The following is a 14631-nucleotide window of genomic DNA, read 5'->3' on the forward strand; positions in this document are numbered from 1 at the left end:
GTAAATTTCCTACTTTATATATATTTCAAAACTCAATTTGTGATTAGTAATATGCATTGCTGAGTATTTCATTTAGAAAAATTTAAAAGTGGGCAGCACGGTGGCTCAGTGGTTAGCACTGGCACCTCACAGGAAGAAGGTCACTGATTCAAGTTCCAGCTGCCCAGTTGACATTTCTGTGTGGAGTTTTCATGCTTTCCTTGTGTTCCAGGTGCTCCAGTTTCCCCTACAGTCCAAAGACATGCAGTGTACAATAGGTGAATTAAATAAACTAAATTGTCCGTAGTTTGTGAGTGTGTGTGTATGAGTCTGGCTTTTTTCTAAATACTAAACTGTGCATGGAAGGACATCCACTACATAAAACAAATGCTGGTTGTTGGTGGTTCATTCCGCAGTGGCAACCTCTGAAATAGAGACTAAGCCGAAGAAAAATGAATGAACTTTAAAAAGTTATTTTCTCTGTATTTCAATTGTTTTAAAACTGGAAACTGATGAAAAGTTTCATCTTAGCCAAATAATGTCCTATCCTAAGAAATCATACATCAATGGAACATCACAAAAAGCTTTCAATTTCCAGAAAATATACACTTATGACTAGTTTTGTGGTCCAGTTCACATAGAAATTATATAAACCATTATATATCTTCTTATATTTGAGATTTTATTTTATTATGTTTCCCATTGACAACTCAAAACATTTCAAATTTTCCAACTTGTCTCAATGAACTTTTGGTAGCGTTTATGTGCTTTCAACTCATTAATACTAAAAATCCAACAAGATTGAATGCACCAATAGACTATGGCTGCCTCCGATATCGCATATGTCCATACTATTTAGTACACTAAAAACAGTATGTGAACAGAGTAGCATGCCCGAATTCATAGAATTCGAAAAAACAGTATGCGAGAAGTACCCGGAAGACCAACTACTTCTGGTAAGATGCTGAAGTGTGTACTGAATGGACGCTGGAATCTGACGCATGTAGGTCACATGATAAAATGGCGGATGTAATACATCAGTGTTACATTCATATTACTCACAATTATACTGTATAGAACATACTTTTCTAATGGCCAAGTAGTATGTTTAAATTCAAATGTAGTACCTACTGAGTAGTAGGCAATTTCAGACGTAGCCAATCTCTATATAAACAGATAGAGAAATGGGAAACATAATTGTAATCGTTATAAAAGTTCAGTCTGCAGTCCAAAAGACACGCGCTATAGATGAATTGAATAAACTAAAGTGGCCGTAGTGAATGATTGTGTGTGTAAATTAGTGTGTATGGGTGTTTCCCCATACTAGGTTGCAGCTAGAAGGGCATCTCCTGCGTAAAACGAACGCCGAACTAGTTGGTGGTTCATTCCACTGTGGCGAGCTCTGAATAGAGACTAAGCCGAAGGAAAATAAACAAATGAATCAATTAGTGTGTATGGGTGTTTCCTAGTACTGGGTTGCAACTGGAAGGGTATCCGCAGCGTAAAACATATGCCAGAATAGTTGGCGGTTCATTCCGCTGTGAATGAAGATTTATTTTTTACTGGATAAATATTGAGGCTAAATTTCAGCCTTAGTTTAACTATATCGTTATTTAATAGACTGACTGACTGAATAAATGCTCCTTTGGTTAACAGATAAAACACAGCCAAATCCCGTCAACTCTGTTTTCCTATTATATTGTATTAAAAAGGGTCAGTTTCTGGTCACTCAATTAAAGGATGATGCACAGTGCAATATCGTTCGTATTTGTGTACTGAAAAAGCAACTGGATTAGCAGTCATAAGCGATTTACAATCATACCACAACTTACCAGGCAAGGGTAAAAGGGGGCTGGGAGTATTTTCAATATCATAACAGCACACAAAAAAAGGCCATGTTTGCCCGTACAGCTGCTGTGTATTCGGGATTTGGGATTTGCCCACATAATTATCTCCGAGTTAGTAATCCATCGCTGACCAATCATCTGAGAGATGGGGCTTACAAAGGCCGGCTGTTACCCTACTTGTGTGGCCCTTTATGCTATAATTTGTACCTACTATGCAATCAGATTACTCTTAATCTAAATGACTTGCGTCCTCACTGGACAGATAATCTTTAAGCTTCATGTTCCAAGAATGAGTGAACATTGGACTCTACGTAAAAGAAAAAAAATAAGCATGGCAGATGATAAGTAAAAGGATTCGAGCCTTTCGTTCTGTTCTAGCATTCATAAAATATCTTACAGTAGTAAAATTCTGCCTCAAGGAGATTTTGATGATGTCTTATGATAAATGTAATTTGTGACAATGGCATCCTAAAAAGCATGAAGGAGAGAAACTGAATCTGTAGGAACTCTTCCTTTCAACAGCAGGGATTGCAAAATGAAATTGTCGTGTCGTAATTTGGTTTCCTTCAAAATGAACAACCCAGCAGGAACAGAACAACAACATAACATCAGATTGACGTTGTACGTCAAGTGATGTTGCATAATGTTGAAAATCGGTTTGACGTCAGAACCAACACAATCTCACCGCAATTCGTAACTTTTTGATTTTGTGGCTAATTCATATGAATTCCTACAATCTAATTTGTACAATTTAGTATGATTTGCTCATCAACCAATGACAGTTGGGGTTAGGGGTGGGGTTGGGTGCCACACCTCCTTTTTAAAATCGTCCATTTTCCTACGACTAGACTTATACGAATTCGTACAAATTAGCCAGTAAACTGTCAAAGTAAAATACTTATGTCAGAACTGACGTTGTGTGGACATTACTAATATGACATCTATCAGATATTGGATTTTGGTTGCCATACCAGACAAATAAATGTCAGTGTTTGACGTCAATATGACATTGGCTTAAGATGTTGGCTCAACGTTGGATTTTGGTCACTTTCCAAAACAACCTAAAAATAAACAAAATATCAATGTTATTTCACGTCATTATTGGAAGTCAAAATAACATTGTCATTAGATGCTGGTAACCTAAAATCTAACCTAATACTAACATCTTATGACATTGTGCGTTTGCTGGGAAGTAACTCTTTTTAAATCACATTCACTATCACTTGACAATAAGAGACAGCTCACAATAAGAACTTCTTCTGTAGACCATAATCAAAAAGAGCTACAATAGAAGAGCTATTGGTCTGCATTCCCCTTTATAACAATGACAGTTGCTTAATTCTTCAACTTGGATTGCGTTTGAATTGGGGGAAAAAAGAAGCAGTACAGCAATTTATATTTAAAATTAGAAAACGTCATTAAATTCAACTGAAAAACATGCAAAGAAATTTTGCTGTAATTGTTAGCTAGATTTTTTTAACGCAAGAAAAGCCATGTAATAAAAGTATGAAAGTTTTATAGGTCGATGGACTGATATATGGACAGACAGGCTGATAAATAGAAGCAGAACAATACATATAGATGGATACACAGAATGGCATATATTGATAAATACATTAGCAAAAAGACTGATAGATAGGTAGAACAATACAGAGGATAAAGTTGATGAATACATTGAAAAACATTGATAGATGATGGATGGATAGCCTGCATGATAGGATAAATATAGGAAAAATAGAACGACAGATGGAAAAAAAAAAGAAAATGAACGGACAGATGGACAGGTGGATAGATGAACAGAGAGGGATGGATAAATGGATGTATGGTGGGACAGAGGGACGCGTGGATGGATCAACAAACGAATGGATGGATGGATGGATGGATGGATGGATGGATAACAGATGAAGGAATGAACTGACAAAAAGATGGATGTAGGGATGACAAAGTTAAATGGATGGATGGACTGACAGAAAGATAAATGGGTGGAGGGATAGACTGACAGAAAAATGAATGAAGGGATGGACCGACAAAAAGATGAATGAATGAAGGCATTGACCGAAAGAAAGATGGAAGGACTGACAGAAAGATGGATGGATGGATGGATGGATAGATGGATGGACAGGAAGATGAATAGAGGGGACTGACAGATATGGATAGCTGGATGGATTGGAGGATGGATGGACAGAAAGATAGATGGAGGGATGGACTGACAGAAATGGATAGATGGAAGGATGGATGGACGGAAAGATGGATTGAGTGATGTACTGACAAAGACCAACAGAAAGATGAATGAATGAAGGGATCAACCAACAGAAAGATGGATGGACTTGGGTATGGATCCGATGGACTGACAGAAAGATGGATGGACTGACAAATGGATAGATTGACGAATAGACTGACAGAAAAAAGATGGATTGACTGACAAAGATGGATTGATGGGGGAATGATTGGATAGGTGAATGACAAAGTTGGATAGATAGATGGTCTGACAGAAAGATGGAGGGATGGACTGAGAATAAAAGATGGATGGACTGACAGATAGATTGATGGAGGGATGAATGGATGGATGAATGACAAATCTGGATGGATAAATGGACTGACAGGAAGATGGATGGGGGGAAGGACTGACAGAAAAATAGATGGATGAATTGACAGATGGACAGAAAGTTAGGGATGAATGGGTGGATGAATGACAAAGTTGGATGGATAGATGGAATGACAGAAATAAATATGGATGGATGGATTGACAGATGGACTGAAAGAAAGGGATGAATGGATGGATGAACTGACAGAGAAGTCTGGCTAATGGCAGTACAGGAATGTGCCCAGTTGCAATCCTGATCTTTTAATCTTTCCCAAGAGAATCAGAGACTAAATATCATAATAATATAATAAAATAAAATGTAATTGCATCAATATTTTTTGAGCGGCAATCAAAGGAGAAATTAGTTCGTTTTTTTTGTCCACCTTACAATGCAGTTACAAAATAAAGCAGCAGGGGCTATCTGGGTCACGCAAACCACCAAATCTTGACCTCTTGATAGAAATGCATGAACTCTCCCTCCAGTGTGTGTAAAGCTGCCCTCAGTGCTCTCTATTCAAACAGAGCAAGGCACTGACCCATGCAGCAGCTCTGCTCCTTCAGTAGCTTTAAGAGATATTCTGATAAAGTCTTCTGCTTTGTGCGTTGCTTTCAGGCGCTGTGGGTGTGAGTTACCTCTCTCACACTCTGGTGTCAATGTTGAAAGGATTAGAGGAGCCCTAATGTTTCCCATCTGTCACTGAGCCAAACCGTCCCTCGGCTCATCTGATCCGCAAGCTGCTTCCTTCCTCAAAATCACATTTAACAAATGACTCCTCGCTCTCTGATTAAAGTCTAGATCTGTTTTAATCCAAGGTCTGAATATTATAAATGTTGTATGTATTAACCTTACTTTCGGATCTGTTTTCCTTCATTTTTTTTTTACACTATTTGGGACACATACGCATATACCACCTGTGCAGACCTATAAAAAGACCCAACAGCTCTTCCAAAATCTACGTAGGCAGCATTTTAAGACACCCCAGAGTTCTGACATCATTATGCTGCTTTGTAATATCTTATTTTAGATAATGCATATGTTTTCATGTAGAAAACAAAAGGTACCTTAAAGGGTACACATTATAAAAATCATCTGTTGGAAGCTGTTTGGACAGATCAGTGTGTCATATTGGAGTGATAGAAAAGACAACAAGTCTCTTTTTTTAAATTTCCTGATGTTTAAATAGGATTCAAAACCCGCCCATTTTTAGGCCAGCCACAACTTGACGTAGGAGTGCGGTTTTGACATTGTGTGTGACTCATGGTTGCAGAAAGGCTTGAATTAACTCCACAACAAATACATCAAATAATCATTGGAAAAGTTCTTACTGTAGTATTTCTCAAAAATGTTACATGAGGTCTGCTTCTTACATGTCTGTCACTGTGCTATTTATTTAAGGCAGCCGAGGCGAAGATTGAGGCACAATCTGACAGGCATGTTGGAGCGATGGACGGGAAGAACCAGCATTAAAGGCACAAGCCACGAAAACAGCTACATTGTGTTTAAAAGCAGAAAATCCCAACATTCTAAAAGCCGAAAGCTGAATTCTTGAGCTGAAACTTTACAGACACATTCTGGAGACACAAAATCTAAATCTAAATAGGTGCCCTTTAAATTGACAACATTTACCTTTTAATATTCAACCAATTAATTTAATATTGTAAACTAGAAATTAGGCAAGGCTAATTTTATAAAGATAAGTAGTTGTAAACAATTTATGTGGGCTGAATTTAAACAAACAAGTTCAATTTAGTAATGTTCAACTTAATTTGTTTGTTTAAATTCAGCTTGTATAAACTCTTTGCAACCACTAAATCTTAAAAAAATGTAAATCTAATTAAGATTTTTTCCAGCATAGTTTTTGCTGTAGTTTGGGCTGAACTATCCTTTCATTTAAAACGAACACCAGGTTTCACAGTGATGGCAAAGAAGAAACATTCTGGGCTCCATAAAGGAAAAAAAAAAGTTTTCAAATGTAGAGCATTCATCCACTATAAAAAAATGTGTTTACCGATCTGATGAATGCATGAATTAAAACAACAGTTTGATAGGTGGAATTGATGAAATCCAAGTAAACTTCATGCATGCTGTACAGAAAAATTCACCAATCAGAAAGTCGCAGCAACCAAAGCGTCCCTAAATAGATTCTTAAAAGGTGGCCTAAAAGGAAAATCTGGGAATACCAAGGCATAATAAGTGAGCCTCAGACACCACCGTTCCCTCATTCTCATGTAAAACCCCGGTGGACAATAGGCCAATCATAAAGCAAAACAAAATGTGACGAGACTCACAGGCCATGCGCTCTGCATTTGCATGTATGTCTACTTTAGGTCATTCATCCGAACCTGACGAGCAGCAGACGTCATCAAATGCACATAAACTCACATGCAGCTTTAGGATCATAAAAAAGCTCTGAAATCATTATGCACACCTCACACCCATCTTTCAATGTATGTGGGACTTTTATTTTCGAAACGCGAGGCCCAAATTGTTTACTATGCATTGCTAGACAACGACAACAAGAGGCATGTTCAAAAATCACTTTAAAATAGACTATGCAACATTTACAGATTACACATTTATTTATCTCCACTCCGAATAGGTATAAGGTATGTTTAGTTACATCTTTTGTTGATTGTTTATTTTGAAATTTGATGCGTATACTTCAACAAACACATGCACACTCATGAATCGTCTCAAATCTCTCGGCTCAACTGTCATAAGTCAAAGTTTGATACGAAGTCCTAGCAGTTTTATTTGACAATACAGCTTCAAACTACAATGTGATCCATTTCTAGGATTCTCTTTAGTCAAGTTTAATTCTAATTTTGCTTTATGCACAACAGATCTGGTGAGCAAAATAGGTTAACGTTACTCTTATTGGGTTTTATATTTGTCCATGTGTGTGTGTATGTGCATCAATACTCATAACACAAACCATATGGTCAATCACTGACCTTTTGATTCTAGGGGTATTTAATGGAGTAATAAGTGAGCTTATTAAACCATGTCTGGACTTTCCGAAGCCATAAACCTACAATGTAGATATCAGAGAACAATTAAACTTATTAAACCAATGCAGTATATGGCCTTTACCTCCACCTACTTCCATAAAGCACCATAAATAGCTTAATCCAGTCAGTGTCCCAATGCTTTCAAACCTAATGCACTCTATGGAACACTTCCACTTATGTTCAACGTTCTTGATAGAACCATACAGTAGATGCGAATAAAGAATGAGTGTAAGCAGCGAGCCTCTCTGCTGCTGGATCCGCTCTGATTGAGTTACACGCATGCCATTATCTAGGATTAGGTACGTGGTAAAATTCCAACATGAGCCACACTCATGAATTAAATCATTAATGAACATGTTGAAATATAAATAGAGAAGAGTGGCTTTTATCAGATTTTTTTTTGCAGGGTTACATATAACCCAAGGCCATGCTAAATAAACCACTACAGTTGGGGCAGCTGTTGCAGTTCAGTTACTCTCTTAGGTCCATTACTCAGTCCCGGGTTTTAGCAGTGGGAAGGAGGATTCACCCCACTAACCGCAGCTGATTGACAGGACATTTAAAGAACTTAGAAGTCTAGGTGAGGACAGACAACTCATGGCAGCAGCCAATCAAAAAGAGATCAGCAAAAGCTCAGTTGAGCTGAGAGTTTTAAGAGGTAGAGGCCATGCACAACCTGATTATAGTGGAACTGAATTAGCTGCCGCAAGCTCAGCACTTTCACCAGGTTCTTTGATGTTCAAAAAGAGAAAGGTACATTCATTTCATATTCCAGTTGTATTATATTCAATACACCTACCAATAGGCAACGCGGTGGCGCAGTAGGTAGAGCTGTCACCTCACAGCAAGAAGGTCACTGGTTCAAGCCTCGGCTGGGTCAGTTGACATTTCTGTGTGGAGTTTGCATGTTCGTGTGTGTTTCCTTTTTCTGTTGAACACAAAGGAATATATTTTGAAGAATGCTGAGGGAATAAAAACAGCTATTGACTACATACTATTTTTATTTCTACTATGGATGGCTGTTTTTCCCCCAACATTCCTTAGAAAATCTTGTTTTGTGTTCAACAGAAGAAAGTCATAACTAGTTTGAACCACTTCATTGTGAGTAAATAAGGATGCTTTTTGTTTTATTTTTGGGTGAAACTGAACTGTGTTGAATGGCTGCTGGCACTTTGAGTTCGAATGAGCGTGTATGGATGCTTCCCAGAGATGGGTTGCAGCTGGAGGGGCAACCGCTGTGTAAAACATTTGCTGGATAAGTTGGAGGTTCATTCCTCTGTGGCGACCCCAGATTAATAAACTGACTAAGCTGAAAAGAAAATGAATGAACAATTGACACCTAGCAAGAAAATAAACGTATATACAGTATCTGCTGGTTATAGTATGACATACGAAAGAGTATTCGCTCTCTTGATACTGTAACATTTTTTAATATTTGATTTACAATTTTAAATTGGTTTTCTATATAATTTTGTGTGTGTGTGTGTGTGTGTGTGACATCAGTACACAACTCTGTATAAAGACATAGGTATTAGTTTTTTACAGATGCCAGGACACATTTCGTAATACATAGGTCCCTTTTGCAAAACTCTTCACACAGTGAGCACAACAGAAGCACAAAATACATCAAATGCCTACATCTCTCATATTTCATGAATTGTTTTCTCACTCAGGCACAACAACTGCCAAAAATCTTTGTACCTGCAGGACATTTAGCACAAGCTTACATTTAGTTTCAAAACTGTTAAACTTATGTTTAAAACAATAACATAATGCAAAACTGAATAAGACAGCAAAATTCAACAGCAATATTTTATGTTTATGTATATTTTATTTCAAATCTACAAATGCAGTTTAAACAGCCAGATCAGCATTACTATTGTATCTGTATCAGTGGATGGCGTGTACACAGATTCTTGTATTTTGGAAATTACTTAGTTAAAAATAAATAAATAAATAAATACATAACATAAAATATTGACGAACGAATGAGTCATGTCTGATTCAAATTAACGGATGTCATGGTGGCGCAGTGGGTAGCATGATCGCCTTAAGGCAAGAAGGTTGCTGGGTTAGGGTTAGGGGTTCAAGCCCCGGCTGGGTCAGTTGACATTTCTATGTGGAGTTTGCATGTTCTCCCTGTGTTCACGTTGGTTTCCTTCGGGTGCTTTGGTTACCCTAAAGTCCAAAGACATGTGGTACAGGTGAATTGGGTGAGCTAAATTGTCTGTAGTGTATGAGTGTGAATTAGTGTGTACGGATGTTTCCCAGAGATGGGTTGCAGCTGGAAGGGCATCCGCTGCGTACAATATGTGCTGGATAAGTTGGCGGGTAATTCCGCTGTGAAGACCCCAGGTAAAAAAAGGGACCAAGCCGAAAAGAAAATGAATGAATGAATAAATGAATGAAATTGTTTCCTGTGGTGGTTGGGTTTAGGTGTAGAGGTATAGATTATACAGTATGTACACAGTAGAAGCATCAAGTCAACGGAAAGTCCCCATAAAGGTAGCTTTACAAGTGTGTGTGTGTGTGTGCGCGAATGTGCTTGTGCATGTTTGATGACATTGCAGTTCCATTTCAGAAAAGGAGTTGTCACCTGAAGTGAACTCATACAGATATATTTGGCTCAGTTGCTGTGTAGGGACCCTGTGAAACAGGACACAACTAAAGAGTGGGACTCAGCATTTGTCACCCATTATCAAGCTTGAAGCGGTTTCTGGCCACTCTGTCCCCCTCTTCAAGACTCGGACCAATCACACGGCCTGTAGGAGCTACTGATGTAAGCCTTTTTGACACTAGGGTTACATAGAGTCATCCCAGATATTGGAAGAAAATAAAGAGACGACGACTTCATAAACATTGCCATCATTAGCACTGACAATAACAGTTTCAGTGCGGTTTAAACTGTTTGAATGAATCCAGATTCTGTCAGTCAAAGAGGTGTGATTTGGAGTGATAATTGATTTCAGCATGCACCACAGACACACAACTGCACCTCATTTTGCTGATGCAAAAAAGTTTTAGTAGTGCTCTTGAGGAGCGCCTAATTGGGTGCCGTGGAGGGATGGTTTGAAATTGCTGACTCCTTTACCTTTATGAAATTTCTATTATTTTAATTTCGTACTTTCTATGATAGAGGAGAGAAAGCACATGGGGAACAAAATGGGAAAAGCTGCAATGCCACAAAAGCACAATAGCTCAACATAAATTACAGTGAACAATACAAGATCGACTTTCTATTTAAAATGCATGGTAATGGTCTTTCGTGCATAATTTATTGCTACAAACAATCCCAAACACATTTCTTTTTCCTTTTAGCGCTTTATCTAAATGGATTAACACCTCTAAACAACTTCTAAGCTTACAAAAATAACAAGTTCCAAGTATATTTTAAAACTCCATTACGAAAAAGCCGTTCAATGTTTGCCGGTCCCTTACTCATTTCCGATAGGTATGAAGTTTTAACCTTAACAAAAATCCTTTTTTTTATGTCTTAAGGCCCGTGCACACCATCAACGTTTAACACCTCGTGACTAAATAAAGAGTGCCAATGTGTTCGTGCACACCAACGGGCAAAACGCCACGCATCAAAACCTTCTCCACCAATCAGATTGGCACTTTTGTTCACGTGCACAGAGCTTCTAAAGTTAAGTTACAGTAAACAGCACTTGGAGGTGCTCATGCACAAAACTGTCAATGCTAGCACACATGGAAGAAGATGTGCAGAGGCGATAAGAACTAGAGCTGCTTGTTGCACAGGTGAACAATAATCATTTCTTCATCGGTAGAGCTGGAGCTGCTACTTGAACCATCCATGCTTGTTCAAATCGCCAGTAATTTAAACATCAAGCGAGTCAACCTTCTGTCTTCTTCTACGTTACAAGCGGGTGTCAGAAGCTTTAATTTTGTAGCGCCATCTAACGTCAAGAATTGATTTTCCATACTCTTCTGCTTGACGCCAATGGGAAAAAATTAAAATTAAATAAATAGATAAAATTAAAAACTAATAAATAAATAAATAAATAAAATCACTTGGGTTTGAATCCTGAAAAACACAAAATGACAATAAACGCAAACTAAAAGTATCCCGGTGTATACGAGCCTTTATTTATGCTAAGATTACACATTGAACTCAGTGCCAATATCCTAGTGGTTAAGTGCGCCAACATATAGCACTGTGGTCCTCGCAGCAAACAGAGTTCGATTCCCGGCTCAAGGTCTTTTTGCTGACCCTTCCCTTCTCTTTGCTCCCAGTGCTTTCCTTTCTGTAACCTCCACTGCCCTATCCTAGGGCTGGGCGATAAATTGATTTTATCGATTTACTTGAGTGTAAAGCTCACATCGATTTGTTTGAATAAAGTCTGTTTTCACTACACTTTACGCTTCCCTCTTGGCTCCCGTAGTTTCTCCTGCATTCCAATAGAAATACACAAACGGCATGCAGCAAGCAGAGGAGAACTCAGAGAAATGTTGCGCTCTTTAAAATGAAATGAAATGAGGGGAAAATAACATGCAGCGACCCCACACAAATAAAGCAATAAAATACAACCCACTAGCCTAATGTGAGTCATTTATATGAACTGATATGACATAAAACAAAAATGAATAAACCTCTTAATGCATGTTTATTGAGAAATACAAATCATCTTGAAAAAGTTCCCCTTTTTAACAGTCATTACAAGTTTACTTTAACTGTGTCATTTATACTATTATTGTTAAAGTCTAGTGTGCAATTATAAATAGAGCATGTTAAATTGGATCTTTAAATGACAATGTTTTTCTTAATTTTTATATCATATAATTAATTATAATTTTGATAGGGTTATATAGGTTAATTATCGGCCAGCCTTACCCGAATAAAACGTGAAAAACCTTAATAATAATAATAATAATGATAACAATGATAATAAACATAATTATAATAATAATAATAATAATAATAATGATAACAATGATAACATAATAATAATAATAATAATAATGATAACAATGATAATAAACAATTATAATAATAATAATAATAATAATAATAATAATAATAATAATAATAACAATGATAATAAACATAATTATAATAATAATAATAATAATAATAATAATAATAATAATGATAACAATTATAATAATTATTATTATTGTTATTATTATTGTTATTATTATTATTATCATTATTATTAGTATTATTATTATAATAAAGGATTACACATTGAAGGGACATTGCATTTTGTAAATGTTGGTTTTTTTTTTTTTTCAATACTGAATGTTTGGCAACTAGATTTTTTTCTGTTTGGAAAAGCTATTGTTTGTTTAAAAAAATATATTGTTGTAGAACTTTTCAGTACCTTGCCAGAAATGTTGCCAAATTTCTAAGACCTATCTACAAATGCAAAAATATCAGCAGATTATTTTCCTGCATTGAAAATTAGGCCTGTAAAACTAAAAGTTTAATTTCGATTTCAGCTTCTAACAATTATAAAAAAAACATTAATTGAGCTAAAATTATTATTGCATCATATCTCACCCCATTTCCAGCAGTCTGCATTTGTTCCACCACAAAACCCAATTTATTGTGGAAATCAGTAAAATCGTGTAACGTGGCTTTTGCAGAATGGGGCAGACTTGATTTATTAGATTTATTCATGTTTTTAAAAGTATGATAGAGAATGTGTTCTGTTATGTGGAAGCGCTCAGCCTTAGCCAGAGCAGAACAAACATGTAAAGTAATTTTTTAGCTTAAGATGCATACCTAAATGATCAAATACATGAAATAAGTGTCAAAATGTGGTGTTTTTACTGTAAACTCTCATTTGTCGTGTTACAAATAAAGAGAATGAAAATCCTTGTGTAACAGTAAACTGGATCCATTTGGCTCTTCAAGTGACAGAGGCAGAAATAATTATTTACATTATTTTGTGATAGACTCTGTCAGTTATCATATTATATTATAAATGCAACTGAAACAAGATGATTTAAAGCAATCGTGTATTCTGTCTTTATATTTCATCACTCAAAATGTGCACATTGTGTTCAGCCATAGGCGTAACTGGTTTTGTCTGTCAACATAAGGAATGCATGATTTATATGAGTCACATTTGGGATTGCAAAAGGGGTGCCCTCCAGCCACAAATGTGAATCAGACAATATAAGAGACATTTGTCACACGTTTATCATTCCTTTATGTTCACATCACTTCGTTTTGTGGAGAAAAATATATATTATTATTAAAAAAAAAAATTGAGGTTACCATATAACTGACAACACTTTAGTACTCAGATTACATGTGCACAAGATTTTTTTGTGCATGTATATATACGGTAGGTTATATATAGCTTACTTCCTATTTTATTAAGTTTAAATGTTCATTTTTGACTATTCAATATTAGACTATCCAATATTATGAAATTGAAGCAGTCAAAATAAGAGTTTGATAATAATAATTTTCTTACAAAACGTGAAGTATATTAGTTTGATATATTGAACATTTTATCTTCTAATGAAGATTCTGATATTCACCATATCCTCTAATAATGATTTATAAGGACTTATACAGTAAGTTGAACCATGTTATATTAGAGCTAAATATTTCTGTTTTGGTGTTTGTTTGTTTTTTTATCACGTGGGCAATCATGTGACATTATGTTGAGGGTATATAATGGAAAGTGTTCATTTAGAACACCTAAACTCAGAATGTCACCAGTAGTGAGAATATATTTAGCTATTTTTTGGATCTGTGATGTGCCAACTTAGATTTATTTGGTTCATATAACCTTTTTTTTTTTTTTTTTTAATCAGTGTCAATTTAATTTTTAATAAACAGAATTACTGGTGCCTATCTACAAGTTAACAGGTTAATGAAACAAGCCATTTATTTAACCTTGAATGCACAATATTGTCAGCAGCACTGCAGTGGAATTGTTTGTCAGCAACCACTGAAGTCCATTTGTGACCCAAGAAAAATCCTCATTACATCAATCATTTTGAAAACAAATTTTATTAAAAATAAAGTGAAGTGATTGAGTCCTGTTAAAAATTCACTGTTACTACTGTTGATGAAGACTTTTTTTTTTTTTCACCAACCCACATTTATTTTTAGTCTCATTTTCAATAAATGATTCAGTTATTCAGACATGAAACTTCATATTTCATTGCTAGATGTGTCATTTTTTAAGAATTATTCAGTGGCATATATTTGATGGCTGCTTTTTGCCA

General features: G+C 36.1%; 1 protein-coding gene and 1 long non-coding RNA gene across 9 annotated transcripts in view; one reads left to right on the forward strand and one right to left on the reverse strand.

The window, feature by feature from the left end:
• znf385b (zinc finger protein 385B) overlaps positions 1-14631 on the reverse strand; it is a 299871-nt gene that overhangs the window by 263161 nt on the left and 22079 nt on the right. For 3 of the 8 annotated variants that reach the window (XR_015498762.1, XM_087266085.1, XM_087266087.1), the window contains one exon: positions 8222-8350. The exons of the other annotated variants lie outside the window; for them this stretch is intronic. The gene's annotated coding sequence lies outside the window, so the exon portion shown is untranslated. The remainder of the gene's footprint in view (positions 1-8221; positions 8351-14631) is intronic. 8 annotated transcript variants of the gene reach the window in all.
• LOC147835389 (uncharacterized) overlaps positions 1-14631 on the forward strand; it is a 170000-nt gene that overhangs the window by 15145 nt on the left and 140224 nt on the right. The gene's annotated exons all lie outside the window — the stretch shown is intronic.

This window comes from Danio rerio, chromosome 9 (assembly GCF_052040795.2).
Source record: "Danio rerio strain M-AB ecotype USA chromosome 9, GRCz13ab, whole genome shotgun sequence".
Taxonomy (NCBI): domain Eukaryota; kingdom Metazoa; phylum Chordata; class Actinopteri; order Cypriniformes; family Danionidae; genus Danio; species Danio rerio.